We start from the raw sequence: 21,551 nt of genomic DNA on the forward strand, positions 1-21,551 counted from the left end.
CTCTCTTCAGGGCCAAGCTGATGATTCATTTTGTTGTTTCCCAATTCAGAAATGAATCCCCTTTCCCACATTGTCAAAACAAACTTTTCCGAAGAACTTGTTTTCTCCTTGCCAAGTCTATCTTTTAATATGATTCTTTGGTCCAAAAAAAGTAAGCAGTAAACGATGTGCTTATAGTCTCTTCTGCACTGGAAAATATAGCATGTTATTTATTCAAGAAGTCTATTTAGAAATGGATTTTGGATGGCTATTTTGTGCTTCATTCTGTTCCTGTGCATTTGAACTGAGCAGTCACATTTTTCTTGCAAGGAATATTACCTGGTATTCCCACCAAACTGATGTAAACATCGGTCCTGCAATGAAAACAGATAAGGGATAGATAATCTATAAATGGATCGTTTGCCCAGAAAAGCCCACTGTAAAAGAATAATATTACATACTTTCTGCAGAATTGAATTATCCCACTACTTTTGACTATCTGGGCAGTGTGTAAAATACCGGAATAGCCGTTACATACCACCACCACCCATGAATCAATGTAGCTCCTGAGATGACATTCCTGCTCATTTCAGTCATCAGAGGATCTTCACTCCCACACACAGAGCCTAAGATTACCAGAAGTTGAGTTAGAAATAAAAATTCTAAAGGACAATCTTAAATCAAAGCACGTCTCACAATATTACTGGAAAATCTCTTCTGCTTTTGTGGGATTGCATCTCTCAAAGAGGTTGCATTGCTGAAGCATGTTTAAAGAATTGAACTAACTGAAATATCCATGAAGTAGCAGACATGTACATTAAACAATGTGTCCTTTAACATGGAATTCAATTCTACAGAAAGATTACCCATATATCTAAAAAAAAATAGAAAGGACCACTTCCTGGATGCTTCAGAACTACAATTTCTCTCTCTCTCTCTCTCTCTCTCTCTCTCTCTCTCCCTCCCTCCCTCCCTCCCTGTCCTTCCTCCATAGGAATCTTTATGAATTAAGTGGACACTTGATCATAAGAGCTTGTATTAGCCAGATGAAGCCCCAGTTACAGTATGCTATTATTTTAACCAAGCCCTGATTTCTTCTTTATTGCGTATATCCATGTGCTGGTTACTTCTTATTTTGTAATGGTAGGTAGGAATGACCTTGGGAGATTGGGTGAAGAGATGTTAGGAAATGGTCAGATAAAAGCATAGCCCACAGCTGCAGAATGGATAGAGCAAGAGACTCAGAAGGGACTGTCCATAGGTTCTTGGACTGTAAAGGAGATGAGGGAGAATTGTACTTTCAGACTTGCAATATTCTGTACGTGTAGCTTTACAATAAAGTAGAATTAGCATATCTGATTGTGTTTCTACCTGGTCTACCTGGTTAGACTGACACGACTAAGTTCTTGCAGTGTGCTGCAAATGGGTTGTTCTTAAAGAAAGCCTGGAAATTGCAACAGGTCCAGAATACAGCAGCCAGAGTTCTGCTGTGTGTTCCCAGAAGATAGCAAATGACACCTGTTCTGGCTTACCTATATTGGCTTCCAAGTTACTTGTTATTACACATAAACCTCTAAAAAAATTGGCCTCCCCTATGTGGAGGAATTACCTCTCCTGCATGATATTTCCCAGGAACCACTATCTTCATCAAAGGGTCTGTTACACATACCACCCTAGAAGAAATTATGCCTGGAATCTATCATGGCTAAAGTATTCTCCGTGACACATCCGGCAGCTTGAAATTTTCTCTCCATATCAGCTCAATCTGCCTCCTTTTTGTCATGTTTCAAGACCATCTTGAAAACTTCCTTTTACCATAGTCTTTTAGCCCTTAGCTTCATAAACTGGTAGTTATTTGTAGTCTGTCTCTTGGGTTTCATAATACTGCTATTTGTTGTTTCATAATTGGCTTCAGTGATTATTATTGTTATTGATGATTGTTGTTGTTGATATGGACTTTTCATAAACACCTCAGGTTGCTTAGCCTAGAAAATGTGGCATTCAAGTACAGTAAAAAAAGTAAATGAGTAAATGAATATTTTTTTTTGTAAAAGATAAGAAAAGAGATAGTTAGACACCATGGGTCTGAACAAAGGTGTAATAAGCCTTCCTGAATAGTAGCCTCGAAAAGCAGTCTCAATATCCTACCTTTCTCAGGTTCAGTTATTATACTTTATGTTTTCCAGTTCAAAGCATTGATTTTGTATTTAAAAGGTTTAGACATACCTTAATACTTTAAAGACCATTTTCCTCCATTTTCCTCTTCCCATAGACTGTGCTTAAATATATAATTTTTAGTAAAGAAGTTTTTCCACAAAGTAAAAACAGTACAATATCTGAGTTAAATATAAGAGAAATGGGGAAAAGTAATAGAAAAGAGAAAAAGAAATATAGAAAAAGTAGAAAAAAAGAAAAAGAAAACAAGAAAACACCTCTTCTGGTTTTAATGCAGTTATAAGTACATTTACATTTTGCCCTCTTCTAAGGTTTCATCAAAGTTTCCTTATTTCCATAATCTTCCTTTCTAGTCATCTGTTTTATAAAATATCCATTTATTTTTTCTTTTAGGTGGTTGTTGATCATTTTCTAAGCAAACAAGTTAATTTGTTGTTAATCTAAACAACCTGATTTTAGTTGAATCTTAATTTTATATATTTTAATCAATTTTTCTGGCTTTTTTCAGCCCAGCATGTTAATGATCCTCAGTTGACACATGGTGAAGAGCTTCCCGCCCTAGCGCTCCTTGTGAGAAGACAGACTTCCTCATTTCCCTAAGAGGATCTGCAGGGAGCAACCTCCCATTCCAGAAAGACTTTTCAACCAGAAACAGACCCCCAGAAGGCATGAGCACTTAAATAACCAAGCCCCAGTCTGATTTTATTGTATCAAGTTATTGATTACTAAATTAACACTTATTAAGATAAGGACAAGATCCCTCTCTGAAAAAACAGTATGTGTGAGCATTGTGTGACCATCCGAATAAGAATTTTGAACAGTCAGTAAGAGCATAAGAATAGCCTCGCTGAATTAAGCAAACCCCACCGTGGTCTAAAGTGTGTCTCTCACAGTGGTCATCCAAATGTGTCTGGAGTGCTTGTGAGCAAGAGATAGATCCATAGTCCTCTTCTGTCACTGCTTCCTTGCAACTAGTGTTTGGAGATATAATGAAGCTGCACCCAACCTGGAAACGAAACCAAGACTCAGAACTTACAGTCCTTGACAGACCTCCGTGAATTTATAAAATGTCTCTTTAAAGCCATCCAAGTTAATGGTCATCATCACACCTTATGCTATTAAGGTGGGCATATCAATTATACACAGTGTGAAGAAATACTTCCTTTTGTCGATCCTCAATCTCTGTCTGGGCATAGTGTCTTGGGAAAGGATAAAATCCCCTTTTCCCCCCTTTCCATTTTATCTATGCCATGAATGTTTTTAAATACTTCAGCCCTGGCCTTTGTGGTTGACTGTTTTCCAAACTAAAGATTGTATTATAACCTCCTTTGAAATGTGACAAGCAGAGCTATACACAACATTGTGCAATACTCTGTTTCTTAATAGGAATTGTATAATGTTATGAAAGCCCTGCACACCTAACAATTGGGAATGTAGTGTGATTTCCTGGGATATGTTTGAACATGAATCCAAGGCAAAAATAACAATAGTGCATTATAATTTAGCATTACATGTGAACTCTAATTATCTGCTGCCACTCATTCTGCAGTCAAGGAAGTGATTTGTTTCCTCTCATTGCATCCTGATATTGTTCTTGATACTGTTACACAAGGGCAGATAAATCTTGGTTGGCCTCTTGAACCAAGGAAACAAAAAGCATCTTCTATCATCTACTTCAAGATTCCTCCTTGAGTTCTGATCTAGGAAGAGCTGGAGCATATCGTCTTGAGTACTTCTGTATCCCTATCTTCTGTATTCATCCTATATTGGTTCCTAATCTGACAATATGAATTGAGAATATTATCTATTTCTGGTAGTGGAAGAGGTATCAGAGAGAAAACTCTTTTTTCAGAAAGAAGATCCTTTAGCATTGTAGTCAACTCACTACAGTTTCAGAGATTCAATAACATTCACTTTAGTAATAATTTGACACATGCATAAGAAAATGGTTTACTGCTAACTAAATTTAGGGATTATTAGCATACTAAAAAAACCATCCCTCAATAATATATATATATATTTACCTAAAGTGCTAATATGCCTAATCTGGATATTTGGAGAATCCCCCAAGTATAATGAAAGAATGGATGGCAATCCAGATAGTCCTCCACTTACAACCTTTCAATGGCACTGAAAAAAAATGACATGGCCATTTTTCACACTTATAACCGTTGCCGAATTCCCCCATGGCCATGTGATCAAAATTCAGACATCTGGCAATTTATTCATATTTATGACGGTTGTAGTGTCCTGGGGTCATGTGATGACCTTTTGCACCCTTTTGACAAGCAAAGCCAATGGGGAAGCCAGTTTCGCTTAACAGCAGTGTTACTAATTTAACAACTGCAGTGATTCACTTAACAAACATGACAAGAAAAGTTGTAAAATGGGGCAAACTCACTTAGCAACAGAAATGTTGGGGTCAGTTGTAGTCATACATTGAGTTCTACCTGTATTTAATTGACAAACTGATAAAGATAATTCAACTTAAACTGAGTAGTAGAAGGAGTTGGGGGAAACCTCAAAGAAATGTTGCACTTTGTCCTCTAAGTCCATATTAGGAGATGATGTGAGAATTGGAACCAGAGTTTCTCAGGATAAAAATGTCCACAATATAGCCACAATCATGTACCTTGATTTGTGTGTTTGTTTTTACTTTATTTTAAATTCTGTTCTCTGAGATGGATGGCCATAAAATAAATATCAACATTTGCTCGATTTAAATTCCAAAATGTACAAAGCAAAAAAAGTGTTAAAAAGTGGGAAGGGTAGGACAAAGAAACCTTAGAATTAAACTACAATGGGTATTCAAAGGGACTGTACCTTCAGAGGGCACTCAATCTTAAGTGGCTTCTTCCCAATATGCAGTGAAGATTCTTATCTAGGTACATTGTGTGGTGTGTCTTAATGTCTGCGGCTGAATTCAGACCTAAGAGGCTCAGCCTAAGTATGCTGAGTTAAGCGTCTGGGAATTATCACTGGGTTATAGCTAGTGATTGTTTCCTCTTCAGGGCTCCAGCCTGCCCTCTTTGGAAGTCATAAAAGTTTTTTTAAAAGAAAATAAGAAAAACTAAGGGCCACCTGTTTTGTTTTCCCAGTTCCCTTGCTAGGCCTAAACTGGTTTGCATAGGATTGCCTGGCATTATATTACATTGTTTTTTAGACTTCCAACCCTGTGTTTACTTCCAAATGTTTCCAGGTGTCTGATTACCAATAATCAGAAAAAAAGAATAAAATAATAAATTAATCGAACATCTTCACACAACAGTCCAATCTGGAGTGTGCTGGAACTTTGAGCATTACATGCTTTGGGGCAAAGCTTCTTCAACCTTGGCACTCTCCAGGTGGGCTTCAGGGGTGGCTTCAGTCCGCAGATTTGTCAGCAGTATAACTTAAGAAACAAGAACCTCTTGGATATTTGAAAAGATCTTGTTATATTGAAAGGCCATCAAAACCATTCTCCAGCTCAACTTGGATTTAGCATAATTAAAGTGGAGATACTCTGAGTCTCTTTCTCACTATTCCCTCCTTTCCTGGGCTGAAGGTATCTCCTTTGTAACAGTTCTGTTTCTCCTTCTGTGTTCTCAGGGTCTGCTATGAACCCTGTACTTTACAGATGTGAACTCTGTACACTGATTGCGAGTACAGTCGCAGCCTTTCCCTTTAAAATCAACAGACTGACTGTTAAGTTTGAGCAATGAGAGGCTGAACCAGAGCATGAGTGCAACAATACTTTATTATAACAATAAAGGGCTGACCGTGCTTGCCACGCCTGGAACTGGCTCGCAGCAATCAGCAACTGGTTGGACCCCGCAGCCTGCTTTTATAGCTGGCTGCTGGGGGGAATCAACCAATGAGGAAAAGGGTAATAACGCCCACACAAAGTGAGTGGACCTGAGTGAGAACTCCTAGAGTCCTCAGGACATAACACCCCTTCCCCCAGATGCGAACATGCATAGTCCTTGAGGTAGACGGGGGTTTGTGTTGGCGCCCGGAAGGCGCAGCTGGGGAGCATTGTCTGTCTGTTCAGAATCAGTCTGCGACGGTTGAGCGGGCAGTGTGTCGCCAACGCGCTCATCGGATTGGACATCCTCGGGACTCACAGGGTTGGATACTGGGGCGAGTTCCCTTGGGCTGGATCAGGCTGGTCAACTCTCGGGTGCCGTTGTCCGAGTTCGGGCTGACCGGGCGGCTGTTGGTGCGGACTGGACGTTGGGTGCGATGAGGCTGAGAGGCGGATGAGGCGGTTCCCCTTCGTCTGGTGATTCTGGATTTCTGCTGGCAAGGGTGCTGTGGCGCCTCCGCAGTTGGTCTATGTGCCTCCTCCAGACGCGACCATCCTCCAGCCTGACCCTATACGATCTTGGCCCGGTGATGGCGATGACTCGCCTGGCATCCATAGTGGGTCCCCGCGAAATTCCTCGCGAATACAGGCTCCTGTAACATAAAATGTCTAACCCCGAAGTGGAAGCAAGGGGAGAGTCAGGGCAGTAATGTGGGTGAAGTCTGTCCAATACAGTCCTCAGGCGCCGGCCCATCAGGAGCTCCGCTGGGGACTTATTGGTGACTGAACAGGGGTTGAGTGCTGGCTCATCAGGAACCGTGAGAGTTTGTGGTGCCAGTCATCCCTGCTGAACCTGGCGAGGGCTTCTTTGGTGGACCTGACGGCTCTTTCCGCCAACCCATTACTGGCAGGGTGAAATGGGGCTGTGAAAATGTGGCAGATGCCCAGGTTGGCAGCAAAACGGCTGAACTCTATAGATGCGAACTGTGGGCCATTATCGGAGGCGATGGAGTCGGGTAGCCCGTGCGTAACGAACAGGCGCGTTAACACGTTGGTGATTGCTAGTGTGGTGGTCGTGGATAGCTGTGCTACATCAATCCATTTGGAATAAGCATCCACGACCACTAGGAACATCTTCCCATGCAAGGGCCGGCCAGATCGATATGGATTCTAGACCAAGGGGCGCTGGCGCTCTCCCATCTGGTAGGGGTGGCAATGGGGGAGCAGGACGGGATTCCTGACAGATGTTGCAGGAACTTACCCAATTGACAATGTCCTCGTCTAGACCCGGCCACCATACGTAGCTGCGTGCTAATGCTTTCATTCTCACGATGCCAGGGTGTCCTTCGTGCAACGCCTCCAGGACTCGGGTACGCAGCGAGGTCGGAATGACCACTCGAGTGCCCCATAGTAGACAACCCTGCAAACTTGACAGCTCCTGCATGCGAGTCTTAAATGGAGTTAATTTGTTATCAACGATGCCACCTGGCCACCTCCTCACCCAGTCGAGCACCTGGGCGACGTTTGGTCTGCCTTGGTTTTGGCGGCGATGTCAAGGGCGGTGATGGGTAGGTCCAACTGGGTGATCTCGAAAATGGCGTTGACAGGAGCGGGTCTTCAGCCGGAGCGGGTAAGGGGCAGCGACTGAGAGCGTCGGCATGGGACAGTGTTTTGCCTGGGCGGTGAATAAGTTTGTAGGAGTAGGCCGCTAGGAATAGTGTCCACCTTGTCATTCTAGGGGAAAGGACCTGAGGGGTCTGTTTGTCCCGGCCAGTAGGCCCAGGAGGGGCTTATGGTCCGTAACCAGTTCGAAAGAATGGCCAAAAGGAATTCGTGAAACTTTTTCACGGCCGCAACAGCTGCTAGGGCTTCCTTGTCGATCTGGCTGTAATTGCGTTCCGTGGCCGAGAGCGTTCTTGAGAAAAGGCGATGGGAGCCTCGGCGCCATTGGGAAGTCTGTGACTAAGGACCGCCCCAATTCCAAAGGGGATGCGTCTGCTGCCAGTACTAAAGGAAGGTTAGGGTCGAATTGGATAAGCACCGCCTCTGGCGTGAGTAGTGATTTGACGGCGTTAAACGCCTGGTCTTCTTTGTGCCCCCAGTGCCATGGTGACTGTTTGTCCAATAATCTGTGAAGGGGTTCGGCTACTGAGGCTTTGTGGGGCAAGAAGGATGCGTAAAAGTTCAGCAGCCCCAAGAAGGCTTGCAGCTCCGTTTTGGAGGTTGGAGTGGGAGCCTCGTGGATTGCCCTGACCTTGGACTCCAGGGGTGAATGCCAGAGCGTCAATTTTATAACCCAGAAAGTCCACCTGTCTAGTGGCAATGGCGCATTTTTTTTTTTTTAACTTGAGGCCATGCTGTCTGAACCTCTCTAACACTGCTCGCACTCTCTGGAAAAGTTGGGGTCTGTCCCTGGCCGAGACCAAGATGTCGTCAGTAGGGTACTACACCAGGAGGCTCTGTAAAATCCGTTCCATGAGGGACTGAAAAATCCCTGGGGCAACACTTACGCCAAATTGGAGACGCTTGCAACGGAAGGCACCCCTGTGCGTGACAATGGTCTGGAGTTCCGCTGTTTGGTTATCAACAGGGAACTGCTGATACGCTTGAGACATGTCCAATTTAGCGAAAATACTGCCCGGCTCGAATGTGTGCAATAAGTGCTGAATGACGGGCACAGGGTAGGCGCTAACTTGTAAATATTTATTGATTGTTGTCTTGTAGTCCGAGCAAATTCTCAGGCTACCATCTTTTTGAGGGTGTGACGATGGGCGTCTCCCACTTGGCGAAATCTGTTGGCTCAATGACCCCTTGTTTTAATAGTTTATCTAATTCAGCGTCTAGTTTTGGTCGAATAGCAAATGGGACTCTCACGCGGTTTTAGTCTGATTGGGACTGCCTGGGGTCAACTGTGAATGAGATGGGGGTTCCGTTATAACACCCCAGCTCTTCGCTGAACACATCTGCGAAATCAGCGAATAAGGAGTCAGTGTCTAAGGTTGAGACAGCATGGACTCCTGTTAGCCCTAGGCCGAGGTGGGGAAACCAATCGAGCCCCAATAAGGTGGGTAAATTGCCGTTAACTACCACTAGAGGTAGGTGACCTTTAAAAGTTCTAAAACTGACAAAAAACTTGCCTCTGCCGATCACAGGAATGGTCTTCCCCTGGTAGTCCTTCAGGCCGAACTCGCATCTTTGAAGCCGAGTGGTAGATAGGCTGGGGTGGAGTCTCTTGAGGGTGTTCCACAAAATTATTGAGAGCGCTGACCCTGTGTCAACCTCCATGTGGCACGGTTTACCTTCTAGGGAAACGGAGAGAGAAATTTTACTAACAGTGTGGCAAGTACGCTTGGCAAGGTGGTGCGTGCGACAGTTTAATACTTGCCTCTGAGGTCCCGAGTGCGAGGAGAGGGAGTCTGTGTGCAGCGCTTTGGGGGTTTGGCAGACTCTCGCGATGTGCCCCTTTTATGGCAGTTGTTACAGGTGGCTCCTTTAAACTTGCAGGTGGCCCTTTGATGCGATCCCCCACAGGATAGGCACAGTGTGATGTGCTTGGGTGGACCGGTGTTTTCTTGCTTGGCCCCTACCTGCGGCCGTTTGTCATAGGCGAGGCGGTGGACATCGTTTTCGTCGTTGAGGGTTTCCTCTGCTACCACCTCCTCGGAATGGACTGGGAACGATGCCAGCTTGGCGCTTGGGCCCTGTATTTCGGTGGCTGAGTTCGTTGCCAGCTCGGCTGCCAGGGCCTCCTCGACCGCTTGTGCGAGGTTGAGGTCTTTTTGCTAGAAGGCGCCTCTGTAGGTTGAGGTCCTTGACCCCACAAACTAATTGATCGAGGAGCATGTCCTCCAGGTATGTTCCAAACCCGCAGTGCAGAGCTGCTGTTCTGAGGGCGGCCATATATTGATTGATGGTCTCCTTACTCGATTGCTTCCTCATACGAAAGGTGAACCTCCTGGCGATCTGTGAAGGCCTGGGAGCGTAGTGGTTAGTGAGGATCTCAAGCAACTCCGGACCACGGGACGTTTTCAACTCTCTAGGGGCTACGAGTGCTGCGGCAGTATCGTAAACAGTGGCTCTGCAGTAGATTAGGAAATAGGATTTTTCCGATGCTCTCCCGCATCTGCCAGGCCGACCGCATCGATGTAATGGTTGAAGCGGTTCTTATACGATTCCCACTTCTCTTCGTCTGGCTTGAACGCCAGGAATACTGGGTTGGAACTCATGGTGCTGGGAGCGGCTGGGCTACCTGTAGAAAAAATCTCTCTGGGGACAACGGGCGCTCGTGGGTTGCAAGTGAAATCAGCTCTGGAGAGGGTTTTTTTGCTATCCTCTCTTTCTCTCTGGGTTAACCACGTTGGCTGTTAGCCGTTGGAGGTGTCTAGATTCGCGCCAGCGTGGGCGTTAGTGACTTACTACAGCGCTGTGCTGTGTCTCTCTTGGTTTGAAATTCAAATGACACCCGTTTGAATTTCGCGCCTAATACTGAGCGACTGCGGCTCGCAGCGCTTCGCTTTACCCGTAGCTGGGCTAACAAGCGGCTACAGACGCTTCTAACTTTTGAAACAGACCGCTCTCTCTGGCTGCGGATCAACGTTCGCTCTTTTTGTCGGCTGGCCGCTCTCTCTGGCTGCGGTCAGCGTTTCTCTTGTAGTCGGCCGATCGCTCTCTCTGGGTTGCGGATCGGTGACTAGTGACTCAGCGGTTGCAAGGTGCTTCTGGTAGCCATCCCATCCTCGTCGCCAGTGTTAAGTTTGAGCAATGAGAGGCTGAACCAGAGCATGAGTGCAACAATACTTTATTATAACAATAAAGGGCTGACCGTGCTTGCCACGCCTGGAACTGGCTCGCAGCAATCAGCAACTGGTTGGACCCCGCAGCCTGCTTTTATAGCTGGCTGCTGGGGGGAATCAACCAATGAGGAAAAGGGTAATAACGCCCACACAAAGTGAGTGGACCTGAGTGAGAACTCCTAGAGTCCTCAGGACATAACACTGACATTATTTGCAACAGACTTTGCAGCGATGTAAAAAGCGAGCAGATTTATAGTTGTTTCCTGGAGAAGCTTAACACATAATGCAAATAGGCTCTTCACACATGTAATTCCAATTCCACTCATAACCCTATTCCATTTTACCTGCTCTGCAGATGTATCTGGAGAACTCCACTGACAGATGGCATTTCTAACCAAGTCCTATTACAGTTTGAAACTTGCTCCAGATCTCCAACAATCCTATGTTGCAAACAGTTTTTTGAGAGCTGACTTAATCTAGTTTTAGTTCTCTTGACATATTTAAAATCATAGAAAAACTAGTCTTAAATGTTACATGCCTATGAAAGTTGTGCATAGTACATCTCCTCTCCAGTTGAAGGAACTTGCTTCATCTTCTCACTCAGTTACTGAGCTTCAGGTGCCAAGCCATGGTACTATGGAATTATAACACAGGGCCGTGAAAGCAGAATCATCAGAAAGCATGAGTGGAAAAAAAAATAACACTTTTGAATTGTGGTCGTGCAAAACATTACTGAGAATACCACATACCATAGTTTATGTAAAATCATACACTACAGTATTAGTGTAAAATGAGACTGCTCAGTGAATGCATATTAACGAAACTAAAGCTTAAGTAGTTTGGACGTATAATGTGAAAGTAAAAAGTATTGGAGAAGATCCTTATGTTTGGGAAAATCAAAGGTAATAAAACAAGAGAGCCATTTTGGTTTAATGGTTAAGGCACCAGGCTAGAAAGTGGGAAAGCATGAGTTCTAATCCCACCTTAGCTCTGAAAGCCAGCTGGGTGGCCTTAGCCAGCCACTATGTCAGCTCGCCTCACCTCACCGGATTGCTGTTGTGGGGAAAATAGGAGGAATGTGTGCCGGATATGTTCGCTGCCTTGAGTTATTTGTAAAAATAATAAAAGCGGGAGACAAAAGTTTCTGTCAGCGAGACCTGGTAAAAAAAATCCTGCCAATAGTCAGAAGCAATTAAATGACTGTATAGCAACAATGCAAACAGTTGTCAGAACATGTACACACACACACACTTACCTACACCCAGATTCCCATATCATAGAGTCACTGTGTTAAATGGGCAACTATACTGTACAAATTTGATTCAATAAATTAAAAAAAAATGCTCACATGAATATTTATATTCATTCTGCTCTAGGCCAGAATATAAAAGCTGTTCTTGTAAGAAGCAGGTCAGACATTTTTAACAACTTTTGCACAATTTCCTTATTTTCGTTACGTTCCAAAATCCATCTTTGAAATTAGGAACCACTTATTTTGTGCAGCAAGAAAAAAACAACACCTCATTGCTTCAAAATGAAATGTTCAGAGGCATAATGATAGTGATTAGCCCTATAGAAAAATTCCTGAATTAATACACTGATTACTCGCAAATATCATTTAGGTTTTTGGGGATGCAAATTTCGTTCAATTGTTATTCTTTTTATTCTGATCTTAACAAGCTGAGTATCTTTTTTTAAAATCTCTTGCTTTATGTGAAATATTTGGCTGTAGTATTGAAAGCAGAATGAGAGTTAATTCAAAGTAAACCCGTGATTTAAATCCTTTGCAATTAACTAATCATACTATTACAGAGCAAATAATATACTATTTCCTTTTTTTGCAGAGGCATTCCTTTGCTATTCACCATTTTCTTTTTGTAAATATAGATTCTAACGAGGGGATTGATAAATAGCAGAAAAGGTTCTTTTTTAAAAAAGTGCTTCTCGTCTCTATTCAAATCTTGCAAGTAACAAGGAGTGAAGAAATGGTGTTATAGTTTTCAGCAGACAACAAACTGATGACACTGCAGTTGGAATGCATTCATCTTATTTATGTCCATTGAGTGGTCCCTGATTTTCATAATGATGTTTTATTAAACATAACTAATTCTTATTCAAAATCATTTGAACCTTTCTAGAATATTTCAGCAGCTTCTGTGTACAAGCTATTGGTTACAGTACCTTCTGTGTGATGGCCTAAGGTAAAATTCCACAAGCAGTAGTGTAAAAAGTGATAACTACCTAGGGGTGCCATACCAGTTTTAAAAGTTTCGTTCACTTACTTCAGGCTTTTCCCTATTATTTTTGAAATTGGTGGAAAAGTTCTTTTCATTGGAAACAAGTAGTAGAGTTTAATTTGGCTTCAGTAGCAGAAAGGAAGACAATGTTTCAGTTCACATAGTTTGATAGCCACAGTTTGCTTAACTATAATTTGTTGACTAAATCTCAGTGCAAACTGAGTTGTGTGAATTGGCTCTGATATTTGAAGCCATAAAGCTATTTTAGTGGAAATGTCTTCTGGACATGTCCAAAAGATCCTGGAAAGGGGTTTGAAGCATCAGTACTTGTGGAGTGGCTTTGCAGCAAGGGTAGAAGAGAACAAAGTCTCTTTTCACCCATTTTGCACAGACCTGAGTCAATGATTAACAAATTGGAGGTCAACTCATGACCTGAACTGATGGGACAACATCACGTAAGGTTGGAGACATTTTTTTAAAAGAGAGAAATAAATGTATCATCATAGAAATTCCCTTACAACTCTGTTATTCTGAATTGTTTTCCTTTTTTTCTGTTACTGGATTTGCATTATTAGCTTTGCTAATTGTGTCTAGATTTCTGAAGCACAATGAATCAAATACTATGGATTATTTGGGATGCTTGTGGTTGGAGTTTTCAAGGTAGGAACAAAAAAGGCCTATACCCAACTTGTTCAGGTAAAAATCAATCAATAACTTTTTCTAGGTGAGAGTGCAAATGACTGGAAAGTATGTTTTCCTTCAAGTAGGCATACAAATATTTTGGCGAAAAGCTGTTTTTAACATTTTTTGGAGGGCTACAGCAGGATGGGAAAATGAAGGCAAGTGGAAAGGGTGGGGCTGCATTATGGTCAAGAGCAGCATTTTCTGATTCTTCCCTGCATTTTTTTAAAAATATAACCTTATTGATTTTCAAAAACACAAGATTGAAAGAAAAAAAGATGTGAAAAAGAAAAATAGATCAAGAAAAAGAAAAGATAGAGGTGCAAAAAGAAAAAGAAAAGTTAAGAAAAATTAAAAAAAATAATGACTTTGGAATTTGTTTGGTGCAGATATGAATAAAAAATGCTTCAAATGTATTACTTCATACTTTAAATGTTCTAAAATGAACATTTGTCTACATTATTTCTGTAACCCTCTAAAATTCTAATAATAAAACCCCAAATCAATATTTATTTCAGTCTCTCACAAAAAATCCAAAAGTTATTCCAACTACAAAGCAAATTTAATCAAAGCTGTCAGTTTTATCTTCCCTGCTAATTCTATCAGCTTTACTGTCCATTCTTCCATTGTAAATATTTGTAATTTTCCCCTTAATTTGAGATGGAACATGGCCAGCTAATTTTAAATGAATATAGGAACCTTGTCTCCAGAATAGAAGTCAATGGGATGTATACATAAAGTTTATTAATTCAAATCACTAAGTAACTGCCCTTAGTATACTACTCAGTTTCAACATGAACAAACATAGAGATGTTCACATTTGCTCAACTCTTCCTTTTCTCTAAGGGAGGCAGGGAGGTATATTTTATCTACTAACAATGTGTTCTATCACCCTCCCATTCTAGGGAGGCTACCTGATGAGGTTAGTGTAAATTAGCATAGGAGAGAATAAACTGTGCTAAGATTATTAAATTGAACAAAGTTATTATATTGCAGTCACCAATCTTCATCCATTTATATCAGGGATAGGATTCAAATTTTTAACAACCGGTTCTGTGGGCGTGGCTTAGTTGGTGGGCATGGCTTGGTGGTCATGTGACTGGCTGGGCATGGCCAACTCAACATCACTCACATCAAAGCACTCATCTCCTCGCCTGGCCTCTCGTGACTGTGGGGATGCTTCAACAGTTGTAAGTGTGAAAAACAGTCATAAGTCATTTTTTTCAGTGCCATTGTAACTTTGAATGGTCACTCCACACAAGCAAAGTACCAGCAAAGAAGGGGGAAAAAACTCCAGAGAAGTTCCAAAGACAGGAAGTCTAGTCCTGCCAAGAATGTAATAAGGGTTAACGGAGAGACAGTTTCTGTAAGCAACACCAGAATGTTTCCTTCCTGCCTTCCTTACAGGATTAGGCCAGTAATTTCTTCTAACAACCGGTTCTCCGAACTGCTTAGAATGTTAACAACCGGTTCTAGCGAATAGGTGCAAACTGGTAGAATCCCACCCCTGATTCATACTCTTCCCCTTACACCCATTGTGCTTGGGGAAATATAATTTGCCAATGGACAGATGGGCCACAAGACCTGTTCTGGGGTCATTTATACTGTAGTACCAGTAAAACAAATCATATGGAGTGGTACGGTGGCCTAGAGGTAGAGCTCTCATCTCACAGTCAGGAGGTTGTGTGTGTTTGATCCTAGATAGTGGCAGACATTTCTCTCTGGGCACAATGAGTCTGCTGTGAACTCTGTGTAAGCATAAGGAAAGGCGTCTGGCCAGTAAATGCTTGAGCTCCATTCGATCACCCTGACTCCACCCCGATGCAAGGGATTACAGATCGTTAGGGGAAAAAAAACAGTAGAAGAAATATGTAGCTCAGAGTTGAACTGTGGAATTTCTGGTGCCCTCTGAGCTTGGCTGTTTGCTTGCAGGCTTTTCATTACCCAACTAGGTCATACTACCAGTATTGATGATGCTGTCTAATGGATAATGAAATATATACCTCATGTATATATTTCACCCACCACAGCAAGGTACAACTGCGCTTTATTTGACAATTATTTACTTCTAGCTTAGACCCATAAAAATCAAATTTATAATTCTAATTTTCCTGCTTAATTGTTCCTACACAGACATGATTAAAACAGCAGAGTCTGAGAAGGAATTGCCCATTGGTTCAAGGATAAGAAGAGAAGATGGCCAGCTGCGTTCTTCTCCACCAACAGAGAGCAAAACTGGTGAGAAACTACCGTGTTTTTCATATAATAAGGCCAGGTCTAATTTTTTTTTGAGTCCTGAAAAAATGACTAGGTCGTCTTTTCAGGGGTGACTTAATTCCACCCCCCCTGCATCTTCGGGCGGGCGGCAACAGCTTGGATGTTGACCTCGGCGTTGGTGGGGCACTTCATATCGGGGTCAACGCAGGCAGCACCATATCCGGGTGTGCAACAAAAGTACTTCCTAACAGCAAGACCCCCCACCATTCCCCCCATTTTGCATGTTTTAATATAGGCCTTAATTTGAGGGGAGGGGCTTAATTTCATTTCACGCCTATAAAACATGCTGGGACTTCCTATTGTTGGAGAAACAGGGTAATAGGGTACATTGTTGGTGAGAAAGCTGAATGGGATGGAAGTAAGAGCAGTATTAATTAGCTCCTTGCCCCTCTTTTTATACACTATGGAGAGCTCTATGTTTGACTCTGACCAGCCATTTTCAGTATGTTCAAATCCAGATATTATTATAGTTTTACATCTTCTTAGAAAAGAGATATTGCTGTTTTCTGCTATCAGAGACATTACTTTCAGAGCTGCATTAATCAGAATAGGCAGATTCAGAGGTGGTATTCAGCAGGTTCTGACCAGTTCTAGAGAACCGGTAGCAGAAATTTTGAGTAGTTTGGAGAACCGGTAGCAGAAATTTTGAGTAGTTTGGAATACCATCTGACTGGCCCAGCCTCCATCTGTTCTCTGCCTCCCGAGTCCTAGCTGATTGGCTAGATCTTCTTTTGTTTCCCTGTACAGGAGAACGGAGCTGGAAAGCAGGTTAGTGGGGTGGAGAGGGAATGGGTATTTTGCAGTATCCTTCCCCTGCGACACCCACCAAGCCACGCTCACCAAGCCACACCCACAGAACCGGTAGTAAAAAAAATTGAATCCCACCACTGGGCAGATTGGCTGTTTGCTATGTCTTATATCTCATGTCTCCCAAGTTGTTTCTGTGTCCAGCTTTGCTACAATTAGGCTGGCCTGGAAAAGAATGTCTCCCTGTTCATTCTGGCATGACTTCTTTCATTAGTCATGTTTAGAAATCATCGTAGTATGACTTTTCCCCCATTAAGCTGATCATTAGTCATGCACTGAATATGTTCACGCAGGTTACCCACTGCTCAGACATGGATTCTATTAGGTTTGGTCAAGCGCTGCATGTCCAGTTATCTTTGTCTCATTTTGATACTTCCGGTATTTTGATTTGAGTTTGAGCATTTCACTGCTGACAATCTGGCCACCCAGGAAGAACAAATCTTGTGGCACAGGAAGCAAGAGATGCAATCTTTACACTTCCTTCAATTGGGCCAATTTTCCTCTAGAATAAGTCGCTAGCTGAAACTTGTATTGAAAACTTGTTCATCAACAGTTCCTTATAAAACTGGAAATAAATTTTCCAGTAGGGCGCCAGGTTCAGTCCTAGGCAGAAGTGTCTGGAGGAGGGAGTGTCCCATGGGAATGATCTTTGGAGTCAGGAGGAAGAGCTGCACCAAGGCCATTGGTTGGATAAGCCACAGCTGAGACCACAGAAGGATTGGGGCGTGGCAAACATCTTAGAGAGAACCTCCCTAGTTTCTTGGGTTGTAGAGAAAAGTACTTTCTTGGGGGAGAAATGTACTTTCACCCTTGCAAGATTCTGTAATGTAATCTCACAATAAAGTTAGAGCTAGTGCCTTTGGGTATACAGTATTTCTTGGCTGTACCATCTTGCAAGGCTGAAATCAGTCTTGCAAGCCTGGAAGTAGATTTTTCCTCCATCAACTTTACTGCCCAAGAAACTAGGGAGAGTCCCTTCTGAGACATTTACTGTGCCCTTCTGTGGGTTAAGCTGCCACTTATCCAACTGTTGCCATGGCTACGGATCTTCCCCCCTGTCTCCCAAAGTCATTCCCACAAGCATTGCATCACCAGACCAGGCAGGCTCTTTTTATGTCTGACATTTTGACACTATTTGTAATTTGTAATTTTGGGTATCAAACCTTAAGAAGGATCCAGTTAAACAAATTTAGAGAATAGAAATGTGGATAATCATGAAAAAGAGACACTGGCGGTATTAGGAACGTTGAGCTTAAGAAGACCGTGGAGGAACATGATAGAACTTTTTAGGTACTGGTAGAGGTTTTATACAGAACAAGACTTGTTCTGTGACAACCCAGAATGTAGGACTTGGAATATGGGATACAAGTTTCAGGAAAGCAGATTCTGATTAACCGCTAGAAGAATAGAATGGAATGGAATGGAATGGAATGGAATAGAATAGAATAGAATAGAATAGAATAGAATAGAATAGAATAGAATAGAATAGAATAGAATAGAATAGAATAGAATTCAATTCTTTATTGGCCAAGTGTGATTGGACACACAAGGAATTTGCCTTGATGCAATGCTCTCAGTGTACATAAAAGAAAATATCCATTCATCAAGAGTCAACTGACCACTAGAAGAAGCATCCTAACAACAAGAATTGATGGAAAATAGAGCCAATTATTCAGAGAGATGTAAGATCTTCTTCCCTGGATATGACCAAGAGAAGACTAGAAAACTTTCTATCAGGGATGGTTTCTTTGAGATTGTTGTACTGAATGTTGGAACCTGTGATCTAAATCAGGGGTCTCCAATCTTGGCAACTTTAAGCAACGCTGGCTGAGGAATTCTGGGAGTTGAAGTCCACAAGTCTTAAAGTTGCCAAGGTTGGAGACCCCTGATCTAAATGGCTTTTTCTAATTCTATGATACTATTACTTGGTCATCCAGGAAATAGAGAGTTTTTGTTCATTCCCAGCTCAAAATAAGGGCAGGTTTTGACAAGCACGCACACAACTTTGCATGTATTTAGGGAACAATTACTGCTTTTGGCTTTGTTTAGTTTTATCATGACTGCAGGTCACATAGTCTGGCTTGAAAGCTGTTTTATCTGTTATCTGTTTTATAAGTTGATGAAACTGCAGATATAAGTGAGAGGAAAATGAGAATAAAGCCATGATTAAAGAGTTTAGTGCTGTGGTTGGCACTGCATAGAAGGGATCCAGATCTGCCTCTGAGAAAAATTGGCACTGATATATAATTAAAGAAACAGCAATGATGGTCAAATTATTCCAGTCACTAAAAAAGAAAGAAAGAAAAACATTGGCTTTTTAAAGAGCTGAAGAGAAATTTCACTCCAATTTCAGCCTGAAGCAAAGAATATTAACAATAACATGAGTGGGCCTGTCCACTCCCAAAACTGTTGGGTGAGTCTTCTCTAAAGAAGAAACAGGATCTGTGATCAGAGATCAGTTCAAAGTGTTTCTGTGCTATTACAAAATAGAGACTATTTTTAAAAGATATTTTGGGGCCTGCTGATTCCTGAAACTGAGTGTTGAACTAATTCACTTTATTCCCCACCACACTTCTTTGCCTGAAGGTGAAAAATTATATCAAATCGGTGTCATTGTACTTGTTAGAACAGTAGATAAACAACATGAGCTGCAAAAGCAATAGCCCACTCTCCCATTAGCTGTCTCATGTGATGGATGAGTCAGGAATGTTGGTCAGCATGACGTGCAAAAAGGCAAAACAGAGAGCGGGGTAGGTGGTGAGCTGGTGATGAAATGACATCCACAAATGAAGTTGATGGATGAGGGAGAGGAAGGAAGGCAAGATAACTCTATGCCTACGAGCAAAACAAGAGGGAAAAGGTTGGGGGTTTGGGTTCTTTTTGTTTTTTTAAGAAAAAAAATACTATAGACTAGTATCTAAGTGGCCTCACCTTTTAGCAATAAACTTGTGAGACTGTAAAAAAAAAACCCTGTGGTTGGTTTTAGCACAGCTTTGAGAAAACGTTTTCAATGATTTGAATTGTGTGGAGAAAATTAATTGAAGAGTTTGCTGCACTTCACAATTTTTATTTTTTTATTTGCTTGTCGGAAAGAAATTATATTTTCTAATGCAGGACTGATATGTGGTAGGATTCTCAGTGAGTGCTTGAAAACATGATCATTTTGAGTACCAAAATTGGAAAAAAGCAATTGAGAACAACAATGTCTAAAACTCTGAAGCGTGCAGGAAGCTAAATAAAAACATTCTTAATAGCTAGAATTCTTTATTAAGCTAATTTATGTGCCAGTCACTTCCATAATGGCTGTAGTAGGGTTACAAAAGTACTATTTTTATAATAAAATATATTCAAATATATAAAAATAAAAAATGTTTATAGTAAAAACTATGTTTTATAACTAAACTGTAATTTCTGGACTATTTTCAAGAGCTGCTCCCTAAATTGTTCATTACAATAGTCTAATCTGGATATTTAATGTTTGAGGTGAAAAAGCAAAGGTTCATACTGGTAGGAATTGTGGAGATTATAATCCCAAAGTAACTCATGGGCACTAAATTGAGGAAAGATGAGCTACAGCATTAATTTTTGGCACAAACATCTATAGGTGATTTTGTTAAGGGTTCACTCCAGGAGTCTAGCTTTCTAAAATACATTCCAGTGCGATGAATTTTACTTCTCCCATTGCATTCAGGGCTAGTTTCAAATGTATTGAGCAACACAAAGGAGAAACCAAGATCAATAGCACAGCCTTCTTCTCTAGTTTGCAGACCTGTGCCTGAAGGTAAATGTTTTGATCTGGGAAGCAAAACACACACATGTACATACTTGGCACAGTTTCTCCTCTTGAATAACTTGCTTATATAGATACCGTCTTGTGAGAAAAAAGCAGTGCTGGAGAGGAGCTCTGACATGTGCTGAAAGGAAATGAGATGGGATGTTGGAATTGTCACAGCACTTTTTATTTTACTGAGTGTTCAGTGAACAAAAATAAATGATTGTTTGAATTTTCATGTCAAATTCTGGTGCAACAACTGGCAGTGTTGGAGTAGAGCATATTACTGGATTGGTTGAATGAAATAATATATATTCAGCTTTCCCTGGTCAGACACCCTCACTATCACTTTAGTCTCCACTCCTCCTGTGGTAACGAGGGTGGGATATCCTAAGGAATGAATATTAGCTTGGCACACTTTCTCCAAAGATGACTCCATTTTTTATACAATAATATATTTCCTAGATTTGAAGAGGCCATGGGACTTTTGATTCTTTGATTCTCATCTCTCAGGGAGTTGCGGGCTTTCTCCAAGCACTCTGTGAGTCTTTCTTCTTTTCCCTGCTTTGTGCTTGTTGAGCTCATAGTACAGAAAGAAAAGAGAGAAAATAAGGGAAACTGTACTCTGAATTGGGGATAGCAGGAGAATAATTGGCAGTTTCCAACTGGACTAATGAAGGAGGAGAGAGATTCTGACATTCTCACAGCTATTTATTTGTAGGTTTTGGGCTAAAAGAAGAGCACTGTCATTACTTCATTGGCTGATTTATGCAGCGACAGTCTTGCTATATCTATGAGAAGTTTTGAGATTATTTTTATTGTCCTAGTGATTATATATTTCTTGCTGCTGCTGAGCCCAAGCTAAAAATGGTAATTGTCAATGACAGAAATTGGTATTGTCCATATATAGTATATAGCACACACGCATGTGTGTGCACGCGCACATACAGACATACACACACACCCTTCAACTCTTCCTCTGGTTTATTTGACAGGTATTTGTTTCTCGGTTGTTATCCAATCATAAGGAAAATTCACGTACGGTA

The 21,551-nt window shown here is 41.7% G+C and overlaps 1 long non-coding RNA gene across 1 annotated transcript; it reads right to left on the minus strand.

The window, feature by feature from the left end:
- Window positions 1–318: 318 nt before the first annotated feature.
- Window positions 319–5,737, minus strand: LOC148127668 (uncharacterized). Its single transcript, XR_015740998.1, has 3 exons — window positions 5,674–5,737; window positions 3,022–3,160; window positions 319–353 (listed from the first exon to the last, which is right to left on the minus strand). It is a non-coding gene; the product is annotated as an uncharacterized LOC148127668 (long non-coding RNA).
- Between the last annotated feature and the right edge of the window lie 15,814 nt (window positions 5,738–21,551).

The sequence above is a fragment of the Pseudonaja textilis genome, chromosome 1, assembly GCF_049901715.1.
Source record: "Pseudonaja textilis isolate UNSWEBS1 chromosome 1, rPseTex1.2, whole genome shotgun sequence".
In the NCBI taxonomy this organism is placed as follows: Eukaryota; Metazoa; Chordata; class Lepidosauria; order Squamata; family Elapidae; genus Pseudonaja; species Pseudonaja textilis.